Raw genomic sequence first — 14,836 nt, forward strand, 5'->3', positions numbered from 1 at the left:
GGTGGATTTGAGATTCATAGGGGATCCTTTCGCTTGGACAATAAGAGGGAATGTGTTGAAAACATTAGGGAAAGAATAAATAGACACTTGGTTAATATACAATGGTTGGACTCATTCCCAGAGGCCGTGGTGCATCATTTGGAAAGAGTGGCTTCTGACCACAGTCCTATTTTTGTTGATTCCTGCCCTATTAACCTGAGACTAGAAAGTTTGCATAAGTATTTTAGGGGTTAGATTGAACACAAAGAGTATATAGGGCTTTCTTTGAAAATGCCTGGCATGTTAGTAGTTTGAATGCTGATCTTTATGTGTTGAAAACATTAGAAAATCCAGGCCAGTTTTAGACATGGAACTGGCAGATATTTTAAAACATGTTTAAAAATAAGGAGTCAGTGTTAAAGAAAAAAGATCAGGAAAATAAAACACCAGAACACCTAGTTTCTAAGAATTTTTTTTGCACGAACTTGAATTAGAACTAGATAATTGGAGTAACATGGAGTCTATCTACTGGAAAGTAGCAGGGATAAATTTTTAATTGAGCATGATGGATGTACTAAATATTTTCACATGCTAAAAGCCATAACTCCATTCATTCTTTAAGAGATGAAGATTTAGAGAAACATTCGTGGTATTAACAGACCTCTGGATGGTTTAGAATAACCAAGGTGTAGTTGAATACGCAAGGCTAGAGTATAACCGTGCCATAATGCCACATCATTGTTGGAAAAACTGTTGTTGGTCCGATAATAATGAGGATTTCTTTAAAAAAAAACTGTTGGCACGACATTGTCTTACTTTTTTCTAAGCCTAGATCATCCGTACAAATGGTGCTGATACAATCAAAAGTGTCTTTTGGAGGAAAGACATGTATAGCTTTGATTGATACCCTAATTCGGGTTCTTTGATTTCTTTTAATCAACACATATGGTTTTCTAATTGTTGAATGAATGATATGAATTTGTAATTGAGGTGCAGTAATAATGGAAATTTGAGAATCCTAGTGGTGTTTATCTCAATTTTGGGTTTGAATTTATTCCCATTGACATTAAAGAAGGTGGCGGTGCTTCAGGCGGAGGAAGTTGTTTGGTGAAATACTGGTTATGGTCATGGTTCTGATGTAATTGAAACAACAAATATTAAATTTTAACATAAACGATGATGGTGGTGCTAGGATTGAGGAAGTTGTTTGGTGAAATACTGGTTATGGTCATGGTTCTGATGTAATTGAAACAACAAATATTAAATTTTAACATAAACAGTGACGGTGGTGCTAGGATTGAGACGGGGTTAGGACGGTGGTTATGTGTTTGTATTGTGAGGTTGAAGACGTATTTCTAATCAGGTGAGACAGCATCAGAAAATAAAAACATGGAAAAAAAATAGAAGCACGGAGGACTGATGGGAGTATTTATCTTTTCATTGATTGTGCATATTCTAAGGCTGTTTGGTTTGGATTAAATGTTCTTTGTCCTGATGCTCGCACAGGTTTCTTAAACTGGTTTAAAAATTGGTTTCAAAATACTTGGATTGTTTTTAATAAGACTTTTATAGCATCATTTGTTGGCACACCTGGAAGTATAGAAACTCCGTTGTTCTTGGCAAAATTAAACCTTAAACCATTAGACTGTACAAGGAAGATTAACCAAACCTTAGGAGACTGGTAGATTGAGAGATATTTCAGTGGTACACATGTTGTCAACTTGAGTATTCTCGCGTTATTGGAAGTCTTATGTATTTGATGAACTGTACAAGACCTGATGTTGCCTACAGTGTGAGTAGATTGAGCAGGTGCACTTGCAGCCTTTTCTTTACACAGTTTTCTTAGTGACTGTTTTTCTGTCTTTTGTGATATGCATGGAATCTTTTTGCATTATTTCTAACGTCCAAAACGCTATATACGAGAGGAGTCTTCAGCTCATTTGACACAACAGAGAAACATCTCTTCTTTTCTTCTTCTGCTCCTCTGTTTTAAGTTTGTTAATCACTGCTGCCAAGTTCTAAGGGTGTTCTCTTGTATGCTACAATGAGGAACGCTAACGATAGTTGTATCCTGGAGGCATCTCGTCAATAGGGCTATAACATCTCTCTACAGGAGAAGTAGCAGGCGAATATTGTCTTTAGGACAGCGTATTCATACGTGCCTCTATTATTCTGCAACAATTTGCTGCTGCATCCGAAATCAACCATTGGTTCGAGCTAAGTATTCTTCACAGTATTTTTTCAATAAATTGGAGGTGGAAAAGGTCTAGTAGTTGAAAATGAGTTAGGGAAAACTTTCGGTGTAGGCTTAAGTGTTTTCTGTTGCATCAAAAGGGTTTTTCTTGCATCCTAGCAAGTGAAAAAGCATGTAGAAGTGTTTTAGGATCAAACATTAAAACTGAACTTCTAAGTTCTTCTTTTAACCCTCCAATAAAACTGGCAATGAAGTATGACTCAGGAAACTCCTGGTGAACACTCAGTAATAAGGCTCTTGCTGGATTTTCTAATGTTTTCAACACATAAAGATCAGCATTCAAACTACTAACATGCCAGGCATTTTCAAAGAAAGTCTTATATACTCTTTGTGTTCAATCCAACCCCTAAAATACTTATGCAGACTTTCTAGTCTCAGGTTAATAGGGTAGGAAAAATAGGAATGTGATCAGAAGCCACTCTTTCCAAATGATGCACGACAGCCTCTGGGAATGAGTCCAACCATTGTATATTAACCAAGTGTCTATTTATTCTTTCCCTAATGTTTTCAACACATTCCCTCTTATTTGTCCAAGCGAAAGGATCCCCTATGAATCTCAAATCCACCATCTCTAGCTGTTGAATAATCCCTTGAATCACAAATCCACCAGCCCTAATTGTTGAATAATCCACCAGCCCTGGTTCAAATGGACTCATTTCCACCTTTTGCACTAAAACTCGAACTTAAAATATAATTAATATCTCAACTAACATTAAAGGACCCCCTAAGTTGCTCAAATTGCTGAGTAATGTACCCCCACTGTGACTGAGTGTATTTGTCGGGAGAAACTGTAGCCCATAAATGAAAAAACAAAGTAGACCTCTAATTTTCATAGGCACGTCTATGATGTTCACATCAAAACTCAATAAGTTAACCTCCACATTGCTATTCCAAGCCACTAAGAGCCCTCAAAATATTTCTACTGAAGGTATAGTTATCCAATCTCTGAATTGCAGACTTGAAGCAATAATTTCCATCTTATGCAGCCCATATTTGACTTAGTAATTAAATCAATTTTAGGCCTATACTTAGATAAGAGGAGGTTTGCTACAACCCTCAGCATTCCAGAAAATCAATATCATGTTGACTAAATGGGATCAAAACAATACTATAAAACACCAGTATATCAAATACAGGACAAATAACGAGACACAAAACAAAGGTGCTAAAATTGTGCACACAAGAACACAGGATGCGGATGAAAACAGAACTACAAAATGTGAAAAATCATGAAATTGTGCAGTAAAAGAAAGTATAAAAAAACTAGATTGCAAACTAAGACATGATAAGTAAAATTATCACACCAAAAAAAAATAAGCGAAAAACACTGGGTACGAAAAGAAAGAGCAGTGAAAATGAGTTACCTTGACAGAGCTCTCAGCACTCAAAATTTGCTTAGCAACTTTTATCTCCATCACTGTCTCAGGGACCATGGTTTCCTTTAATAAGACTGCTTCATCTACCTTCAAACTGATATTAGTTACTGAACCAGCTTCCATATTACCATAAGAAAGAGCATTTGAAACGATCTCACTGGGATTTTTCCTTCTCAACTGAATGTAGCCTGCTAGAAGCCAAGCATAGCCTTGTAATTGATGTCTTCCCTTCAAGAGTTTCTCAATGAATTTATCTTTCTCCTAATATTTTTTCACCATCTTAACTTCATCATCTGAATCTGTTTCTTCATCCTCTTGTCTTTAGACGTTTCTTTCTTTCCCATGTTGTGTTATCAGTATCCTTAATCACCACTCCTTTGGCTTTAGGATCTATCCACCAAAAATCCATTATGTCTTTTCCCATTTCCTAGAATTGATTTCTCTTTTATCAATTAGAGTGACAAATTGAGTAACACTTGGACTGACTTGTTTCCTTTGATTTGTTCATTTTTAGCTTCCTCCCTAGTCCCGGCCAAAGTTGGAATGCTCATAATATTTATTACCAGATACATCCATGCAACCATCTACCTCTCCATGCATCATCCTCATCCAAAATCAAGTTCATTTAAAGTCAAAGAGCTTAGGACCACGAAAAACACCTCCACTGCCACGTAATATCCTTCACTCCATAAAAAAAATGCCTTCATCAGTCGGAAATATGCAGTATAAGAAAGAAAGAACATGACGATTGGGGAAGAACTTAAACCTTTGTAGATTATATTTTATCTTTTCTTTTGGCTCGGTCTTCTCTGCATGAAATTCTCGTTCGACTAAGATGCATAGTTAGGCTGAAGATCTTCAAAATGATTAGTGCAAACCCTACTGCCTGAAGAACCACCACAACTCGGTCTTCCAGCTACTCAATTGTCTGGAACCCCTTGGATGTTGATTGTTTTGCAACCCCTCAACTTTGAACCAGCTCTCTTAGCCTAATACACAAACTTACTCTTGATAGAAGACACTGAATTCGGGAAATGATGTATCATTCGCCCTGTAATGGGAACGACAACAACAGGCATTGTCCTCAAGGATGCCTCTTGGACCTGAAAGAACAATCCATACAAGATAAACACATAAATATGGTTGTTTCAGATATATAACCCAAATTTCATAAACCCTAAACTCTATATTTGCAGAAACCCTAATTTCAAGTGACTATTGAACACAAAGTAACATGCTGAATTTGATGTGTCAAACAAGTACCCTAATTTTTGAAAACCCTAAATTCAATGTTAGGATTAAAAAATAAAAGTAATCTACATGGATCATAGATGTGAGTGATACACAGTGGGAAAAAATGGGTTTGATTGATTAACGAACCCGTTTTATGCATTCATCTTCAAATCCAAACTTCGTCTTCGATTTATCTTCAAACAAATCTCAGTCGATCTCTCCCTCCTACACTCTCAATTTTACCTCTTTTTGAGGAAATGAAGGAGAAAGAGAGAAAATGAAGAAGAAAGAGAGAAAAAATAGGACCTAAAGAATAACTCGTTTGTGTTAAGTTTTCGAAAGTTTCCATCTTACATAAAGTTTTCATTTTACGATAGTATAACCCGTGCCATCATGGCACGGACCAAAATATGTATGGACGGCACGGAGCAAGTACTTAAGTTTTTTTCTTTTTTCTGATTTCTCTGGTCTATTGCCAGCTACAATACTTACCTTTCTGATTGGAACGTAATCACATTCTGTTTCAATGAGAATAACCTAAACATACGGCTCCTTAACAATCAAAAAAATCTTAGTATCTTCTTCTTTTCTATATCAACTGCAAACCAGTCTTCTAAACCCATTACCAAATTCTTTATGACTGTAAACATGGCATATGAAAACTCAACATAAGTTTGAGATTTGGTTAATAAGTTTAAGCAAGCTGTTTCGGATCTGGGAGACGTTTCTGAAATTGCAGATCTTAGTCAAGTAGCAAGATCTGAAGCTGATGAAGACACAAAATGGGAGGCTAGCGCAATTGGAAAGATAATCTTTGAAGGAAGGATGAAAGCTGATACAATGGCTAAGTATATTGGCTTTACATGGCCATTCATGACTGTTGAAGATGTTAGAATCATTGAAACAAATCCCAACATAATGATCTTCAAGTTTAATAACCGGAATTCGTTAAACAAGGTTATTGATGAGAGGCCATGGAGCATTAACAGGAATCTTCTTGTGGTGCATGACTACATCCCAGGCATGATATACACTGAAAAACATTGGGGATTTCAACAATTTCGGATTGTTTTTTTCTTGCGGCGTTTGGGATGAAGATGCGATTTAGTTAAGTCGGAGTCAAATAATTTGAGGGTTTTGATGTCTTTTAACAAGGCTGAATCATTGCCACGTATACTTCAACTTCCGTTAGCCGTTTTCTCAAAACAAATGGGATGGAAAAGGTCAACAGCGTGGCATTTTATAAATTCTGAGAAAAATAATGACACTTTCTTAAACATAGAATCGAAAGTGTGGCCCTTCATTAAACTTTCCATTATTATAAGGAAGGATTGTTGTGGCCGTGAAGAAGAACCCACCAACATGGTTCCTTAGAACGATTTACAGACACATGCCCAAGATCATGGGCAAAAAACCATGGAGAGATTTCTAGATGATTTATATGGGCTGATACCAGCTCTACTAGGGGCTGATACCGGTCCATCGATCCGATGGTCAGGATTCCCAGGATCTTTTTGTTCAATATGAACTGGTATCATCCCTTAATAGAGCTGGTATCAGCCCATATAAATTATGGATTTCAAGGGTTAATTGGGTAACGATTCTATTATTCTACATCCCAGGCACGAACCAAAATATGTATGGACGGCACGGAGCAAGTACTTATGTTTTTTTTTTTGTTAAAGGGAGAGCAAAAACGGATTTAAGAAACACAAAAATCGTGGTTGACTCACCAATACGGGGCGATTTAATAAATTTGTATGAGTTGGACAAAATTAACCTTGTCCATTACCAGTTACAATCATTGTCAATCCCATTGATGTAAACCGATGTTGTTCTTGCTACTGTGATCTCATGAGTACTTTTTTTCTTCATCTAAATCTATAAAAAACTGTAAAAAAAATAGAAGCTAAAGGTGATTTGGTCGATCAATCAAAGATTTATTTATTTATTTTTTGGATTTTTTTTCTTTTTGGCAATTTGAGTCACAGCATCAATCTTATTGCATGATCTTTCATAAACAAAAAACAATTCCATATTGTTTAGTTAAAAAGAAAACAATTCAATTTAAAGAAGGGCGATAAAAATATCGGATGTGGTGACTGGTGAATCAAATCAAACGGGATAAAAATTATGTTAGATTCACCATTAGATCAAGAACTATAAATCCGCCGATAGAAAAACTATCAAAAAAAATAAAAATAAAAAGATTAGATACTCTTACTCCCCCATGTCTGATCATTCACTAATTCGCCTATTACTGTTATGTTGACTTGGAGAAGAAAAATTTACGATGAGAAATTTGGGTTTACAACTAGATGACCGCGAGCGGTGGGGAGGCCGACGGAGAAACCGACGTCCATACATCACTTTGGTCTCCATCACATTTCTGCAAACCAATTATGGAATAAGATATCTATGTAACGAAAACCATAAATTTGTTGTAGCAGTGGAGGGCGACCAAAAGATGACTGCGCGTGATGAGGACCCGCGAAGAAACAACTGCAAGGCTCGCAAGACAAGTCCATGAAAATACTGTTTTATGTTGTTGTTGTTGTTGTTATTTTTATAGGATGAAAATGATGTTCGCTAAAATATGTATGGGGGCATGCCTACTCGTTTTTAAACGCCATATATTTATATTGACCCTAGACATGTCCAAAAATTATTTTTTTTTGAAGAAAAAAAAAGGAAGAACCTCCTTTTGATTATATTAATTGGAAGCCATGAACAGACTAATTCAAGTACATCAAATAGATACAACAAAAAAGTACGAAAGCAAAATATTACAAGAACATAAGAATTTTAACATAACAAAAGTACATAATTGTTGATCATAAAAGTAATCAATGTAATCAGAGGGGAGGTTTTTTGATTATGCATCCACCATCTGGAAAATTCTTCTTATTCATTAAGAGAAAATCCTTTATAAAAAGGATAATGCCAGTAGCCATTGATCTTGTTTGATTGAATCTTGATCATCGTCACACTGAAATTGATTGTCTTCGGAGATATACTTGAATATATCATCGGGTTCCATTTGAAATGCTCGAGGGCTATAGAAAATCGCAATAATGGAGAATATTGCATGACATAGAAAAGTCATGAGATATCAACAATAAAACTAAAAAATAAAACAAACACTAAAATCTAAAATCACGGATAATGTAATTTTTTATTGAAAACACTTAAAGAATAATTACACAAACCCAAATCTATTCGGAAAATCTGATATCTCGGATAAATCCGAGCAAATCTAGGTTTGAAGATGGAGAAGATTGAAGAAAATTTTTTTCAGAGAGTTATTTGGAAAATACGGTTATACAGAGAAGAGAGAGATTTTTTTATAATACCTTGAAGACATGTCCAACTGATGGGTTTATACTTCCCTCATCTAGCAGTCAAGTGCACCGAACATTTAATCCTAATGTTATTGTTACTAACGAGTAATTTGGAGCTAAGAAATATTTTGTGTTTAGCTACATTTAGAAACAATTGTGGAGGTCACTATCGGTCCATTCAATTGTGGACAGCGTGGGAGCGTACCAAATGCATGGCGTCCACTTGTTCGATTTTCTTAAGAAGTTGCTACACAAATTCTAGTTATTTGAAGATATAACCCCTAGCTACGTTTAACATTTATGTCTCTCTTCCTTCCGCCAGCATGATCTTTTCCATCCGCCAGCATGATCTTTCCCAATGATCCCACCACCAACTGCCACCACCGTATTCTTACATTACAAAAACAAGTAGCTTCTAAGGACGGTTGTTTTGGAAAAACCGTCCCTAAAAAAAGATATTTGGGACGGTGATGGCCTGACCGTCCCTAATAGTCATAGAATATTTAAATCAAGGCTAAAATATGTCCGTCCCAAAAAAAAACATGGCCAAATAGTATTAGTGACGGTGGAACAGGGGACGGTACATAAACCGTCCGTAATACCTCTTGGGACAGTTTTTTGTCCTCTTGGGACATTTTTTGACCGTCCCAAGAGGCCTTTTTTTTTGTAGTGTTAATTGACACAACAACAACACCTTCCCCCATCGGAAAAAACTATTTCATACGAGATCTAGAGGTTTAATTTAGTTCCCCAATGAAGAAAACGAAGAAGAGATCATGACACATGTGATTTTGACCCTGACTTGTTTTTCATTAAATTTCTATATGCAGAGTACATGGTATTATTATTAATTTCCCTTTCTATCTTTAATTTTTCCTCTGTTTTCAATGTAGTGTGTTCGTAACTTCGTATGGATCCGTTTTTCAATGTTCTTAGTAATACTTTGTCATATACCTTCCTTGTGCTAGTGTACTCGCGGCTGTCCCTAATAAAAGATCGTCTGCCTTTATCAATTTTCCCTTAATAATTGTAACGTGTCCCCTTTTCATTTGGCAATTGTTGCCGGTTAGTAATGTGACACGCGTTTGGCTTAGATTAGTTGTTATTAGGGTTTGTCCTCCAATCATTGGATTATTTATACTGTAAGAAACCCAGTTTAGGGTAAGAATGAATTAATGAGTGTTTAGGATGCTGCGACAGAGTTATCTTCTACGTTCGTTCTACGTCCAATTACAGATTAATTTCGTTGCTTTCACTCTCGTTTCACTAAGTACAGTACGACTGGCATCAGAGTCGTTTCGTCCTAGCATCAAGGTGGCTCAAACTTGCAAGGAGTTTCAAGAAACCAACAATAAACAACAGATCGAAATCGATAAACTACATTCAAAGGTAAACACTCTAGCCATACAACTCAGTACTATGTCAACTAAAGATGACCTTTAGCCGATGAAAATGGGAATGGATACTAGTATGTTGAATCTTAAAACTGACAATGAAAGAAGTTTAGACAAAAGTATTCAATCTCAGTTAGAAAAAAAAAATTCTACTCAAGATCCAAACAGAAATCCAGATCCTTTAGGTTCTAATACTGGTGGATTTCATTCTAATTTTTAATTTGGTGGTCGATACTCTACTCAATTTCATCGAATGCCAAAGCTTGATTTCCTCGATTTTATGACGATAATCCAAAAAATTGGATCCATAAGTGTGAATACTACTTCCAGATGCACAACATTCAGGAGTCTCATAAAACCAGGATGACAGCCATACATCTGGATGGTAAAGCTAACAAGTGGTATGATAACTTTTGTCTTAATAAACCTGATATTCCATGGTCTTGTTTCTGTGATAATATTTCGACAAGATTTGAGAACCCTGCTCAGGATAACATAGTTGGTGTATTAAATAAATTGGCCCAACTGACAACTGTTGATGCTTTTTGAAGAGTTTGAGTATTACAAGGCCTTATTACTGAGTGTTCAACAGGATTTTTCTGAGTCATACTTCATTGCCAGTTTTATTGGAGGGTTAAAAGAAGAACTTAGAAGTTCAGTTTTAATGTTTGATCCTAAAACACTTCTACATGCTTTTTCACTTGCTAGGATGCAAGAAAAAACCCTTTTGATGCAACATAAAACACTTAAGCCTACACCCAAAGTTTTCCCTAACTCATTTTCAACTACTATACCTTTTCTACCTCCAATTTATTGAAAAAATACTGTGAAGAATACTTAGATCGAAAAATGGTTGATTTCGGATGCAACAACAAATTGTTGCAGAATAATAGAGGCACGTATGAATACGTTGTCCTAAAGACAATATTCGCCGGCTACTTCTCCTGTAGAGAGATGATATAACCCTATTGACGAGATGCCTCCAGGATACAACTATCGTTAGCGTTCCTCATTATAGCATACAAGAGAACACCCTTAGAACTTGGCAGCAATGATTAACAAACTTAAAACAGAGAAAAACTGGATAGCAAAACTGTTTATAGAAAACAGAGGAGAAGAAGAAGAGAAGAAGAAGAGATGTTTCTTTGTTGTGTCAAATGAGCTGAAGACTCCTCTCTTATATAGTGTTTTAGACGTTAGAAATAATGCAAAAAGATTCCCATGCGTATCACAAAAGACAGAAAAACAGTCACTAAGAAAATTGTGTAAAGAAAAGGCTGCAAAGCTGACAAGCTAGGAGACTGTGAAAAGTAAAAGCTTTTGTCTGTCCCAGAGAAGACCGTGTAAAGTAAAAGCTTTTGTATGTATCAGAGAAGCATGTGAAAACAGTGTGTCAGTCAACAAAGAATCACGCGTGCCAGATATATAAAACAAGGAGAAAGATTCTGCGCGCGTGCGACAAACATGTAAAGACAAAACGTTAAGAGATTCTTCTAAGCACGTACGAAAATTTTCAGCAAAAAGATAGGATCTTATTGAACCCACACCCGAACCCGAACCTGACCCCGACCCGACCGGACGGACGACGGCGTGCGTGCTTCGGCGCGAAGCACCGCGTGTACGGTAAAGGCAACCTTTCCCTAGTCTAGGTCTTCTCCCTCACACAAAAGTGTGTTGACCCAAAAGGTCATTCCCTTTAGCCAATTCTATGATATTTAAGACTAAAACTCTTTAGATTTTAGTCTATGTGGGACTATTGTTTTCACATGAAGAAAACAATTATTGGGCAATAGGTCTAGGGATCAAATCATAGTCCATGCACATTTGGTTTTAAAAAACAAAAACACGTTTTTTTTCCAACAATCCCCCACATGAATGATAAAACATGTCGACAAAAAATACGAGAAAACATGATACATCAGAAATAGGCTAAGGTGCGCAAGCATCACTCTTCAGCCTGGTTGAATCCAAGCTTGGGACATGATTTTGGAAAGGCCGATTGGGCATGCGTGTACACGACATGTCGGTGTACATGTCCATACCTCATTATCTCGTGAAAGTGTAATCTAGATCGCTCAATTTGTCCGGCAAAGAGGAGCGGCTAGGATTGATTTGTGATAGAGATTTTGTGCCGCAAAGGCCGCGCGTCATGCCAACTTTGGGCGCGCGTTTCGAGGCGACCAAACCTGGTCGGTCTTGGCCGATTAGTCTGGTGTGCAGACGACGGTATGGTGTACAGGCCTGTATTTCATTATCCCATAGAAACGTGATCTAAGCCACTCAATTTGTTCGGAAAATTTGAGTGGTCGAGATTAGTTTACAATTGGGAGGTGTGATCATGCCTAGTTTGGGCGTGCAAATCGAGGAAACCAGACATGATATGCCTTGGACGATCGGTGTGGAGATATATGGGCCCACGGTGATCATGTTGATGCGCACCGGACCTGCCTAGTCTATTCCTGGACTCTTCGTTCGTGCAGGAGAAAATGGACGCTCGTGATGTTCAAACCTAATTAGGGTTTCACCGGACGTGCGTCATGCCTTGTTTGGGCGCACGAACTGGAACGATCAACTATAGTTGGTCCTGACCGATCAGTCATGTGCGTAGGCAAGCCCACGGTGATTGTGTTGACATGCTCTGGGCCCTTTGAATCTACATCTACACCCTCCATCTATGCCTGCGAAGATGGATGGTTGAGACTGCTTTGCGACACATGTAATGTGCCGCAGACCCTAAATTAGGGTTTCTCGTCCGCGCTGCTTTGGCTGGACGATTTGGAAAGCCATGCTACCCTTTTGGGGAGGCCGACCATGCGGGGCCCGCATTGGGTCGATGGTGAATACTCCAATACCTTCCTGGGGTTATGGATCCGATCCAAGCCATCCAATCATGCTGGTGAAGTTGGATGGTCGTGATCGTTTCTGAGACTGATACGGACAGTCCAGATGCTCGATCGGGCTAGAATAACACTCCTAGAGTTGTAGCCTGTATGGGTATTTCGTACATGCCTCCTTATTTAATGCTTGGAGATTCGTGTTGTTCTGCTGAGAGCGGTCACTCAGTCGTCATGCCGCACCAATAATGAGAATGGAGTAGTACAGGAAATACAAGGATGGTCATGCATTAATTGGTAATTCTATAAGTTTTATAGTGAAGAAGTATTCTCCACTTTATCATTGGCTTTATCCTTTGCAGAATGTTAGCGCATAGTTTTGGCTTTTACAGTTTTAGCCTTAAACGAAAATCCACCATCAACACTTGTATAGATCTTCGTTGTTGTATGATGAATCGCCATGAAGTTCTTGAGCTCAACTACACTTTTCTATCCTAGTCCGAGACTTATCTATGTAGGCTAGAAATCAAGACTTATAGTTTTGATCACTAACATTGACAAACATGCTTTAGATAGCAACGCATGCGAGGTTGACCGAGCTATGCTCTAACAATCTCCCCCTTTATCAATTTTAGTGACAAAACTATTAATACATATGGAATACAAAAAAGATAAACTTTAGTGGCTCCTATTCCATAGTCTAATCTTCAACGTTCCTTGAAATCTTCATCCTTCCAAGTACTCCAATGATCCTAAAGGTTGTAAGTTTAGCACCATCTTCGTTGAAGATTCGTAGCTATAATGATCGAGAAATCGAGATTCTCGATCATTATTATACAGTGTCATAGTATTATTATATAACATCAAAGTCCAATTGTATCACGACTTTAACAATAATACTACGGTGATATGTATCACTCCCCCTTAGCCAATACTCCATCTCGATCATGGAAACCACTCCCCCTTACACAATGATCCGAAGACCGTATGTATTTGTACTGTGAACTACGATATTTCTCCCCCTTTTTGTCAATAAAATTGGAAAAGGTACAAGAATGGGATCATAATGAAATTTCCACAAGAGACATTTCATGACCAAAAGAAAAATACATACCAACTTAATTTAGATGCAATCTAATAGCCGAAGCTAACAACATTCATCAAGGAGTTTTAAGATACAATATAACCCCTAAAAATTCCACAGTCGCACTCCCCGCAAGATATTACCATTAAGCAGAAGTTCAAAAGAACTCTCCCCCCATTTGATGTCATTCCCGAGAGAATAACAAGAGCGACCTTAATTTCGAAAGAAAAGAAGGATTTTTTTATTGAACACCATAAACCATAGGAATTTTCTATATCCAAAGCTCAACCAAATTAACCATAAGTAAACCCATGATTAATTCAATTGGAATACGCAACTAAATCAAACCACAAAAGTGATCAATTTAATTGAAAGTGCTCAACATAAGTAAACTCACGGAGCTACGACTAAGTCAATCATACGGAGATGACTAACTTAACCGTTCAAATACTCAACATAAGGAAAACCTTACGGAATATATGACTACATTAACCAAAGAACATGATAGTGTAGCCTTTCATATACTCAATACAAAAACTTGTGGAATATATGAAAACTCAACTAGATCCATTACAAGATAACCTATAATTAATCTAATTGGAATAAAAACAACCAAACTAATCACCGAAGTAATTAATTTAATTATTTTGGGCTCAACATAAGAGAACTTATGGAACCCCGACTAAGTTCATCATAGAATATGACAACCTTAACCGTACATGTACTCAACATAAGAAAGAAGACTTATGGAGTACTAACTAAATAACCAAACTAGTTGATTAATTTAGTTTCTAATGCTCGACATATAGCATCTTATGGAACAACCAACAAAGCCAAGATAAATCGACTTAGTTGTAAGGTGCTCAACATAAAAAACACAATGGAGCCTTCACGTTAAAACATAATAAAATGGATCAATGAAGATCAATACCGTGGATAACATACAAGGATCTATTCTATTTTCCATCATAACGACATAATAGACTTTATCCTTGTTGAACAAAAGATTTTATCCTATTTTCAATCAAATACATGATTACATAGGCTTAACTTTTGTATATGTCAAAAGTACATTCATCTTTCATCAATAAGAATACTGATTCATGAACGACTTTACTTTTGACAAAATATGGGACCTTCAAGTTCACGGACGCAAACAATACATATCCCATAAAAATATTGCAATATCACAAACCATTAAAATACTGCAATAAACATCATCCTTCAAGTATTTTTAGAATTTAAAAACCAATAAACCTAAAAAAAATGAAGATGAAAAAGTTGACATAGCTATGTGTAATCACAATAATGGCTATTCCAAACTCTAGTAATCCTTCTCAA

The sequence above is a fragment of the Papaver somniferum genome, chromosome 3, assembly GCF_003573695.1.
Source record: "Papaver somniferum cultivar HN1 chromosome 3, ASM357369v1, whole genome shotgun sequence".
Lineage (NCBI taxonomy): Eukaryota > Viridiplantae > Streptophyta > Magnoliopsida > Ranunculales > Papaveraceae > Papaver > Papaver somniferum.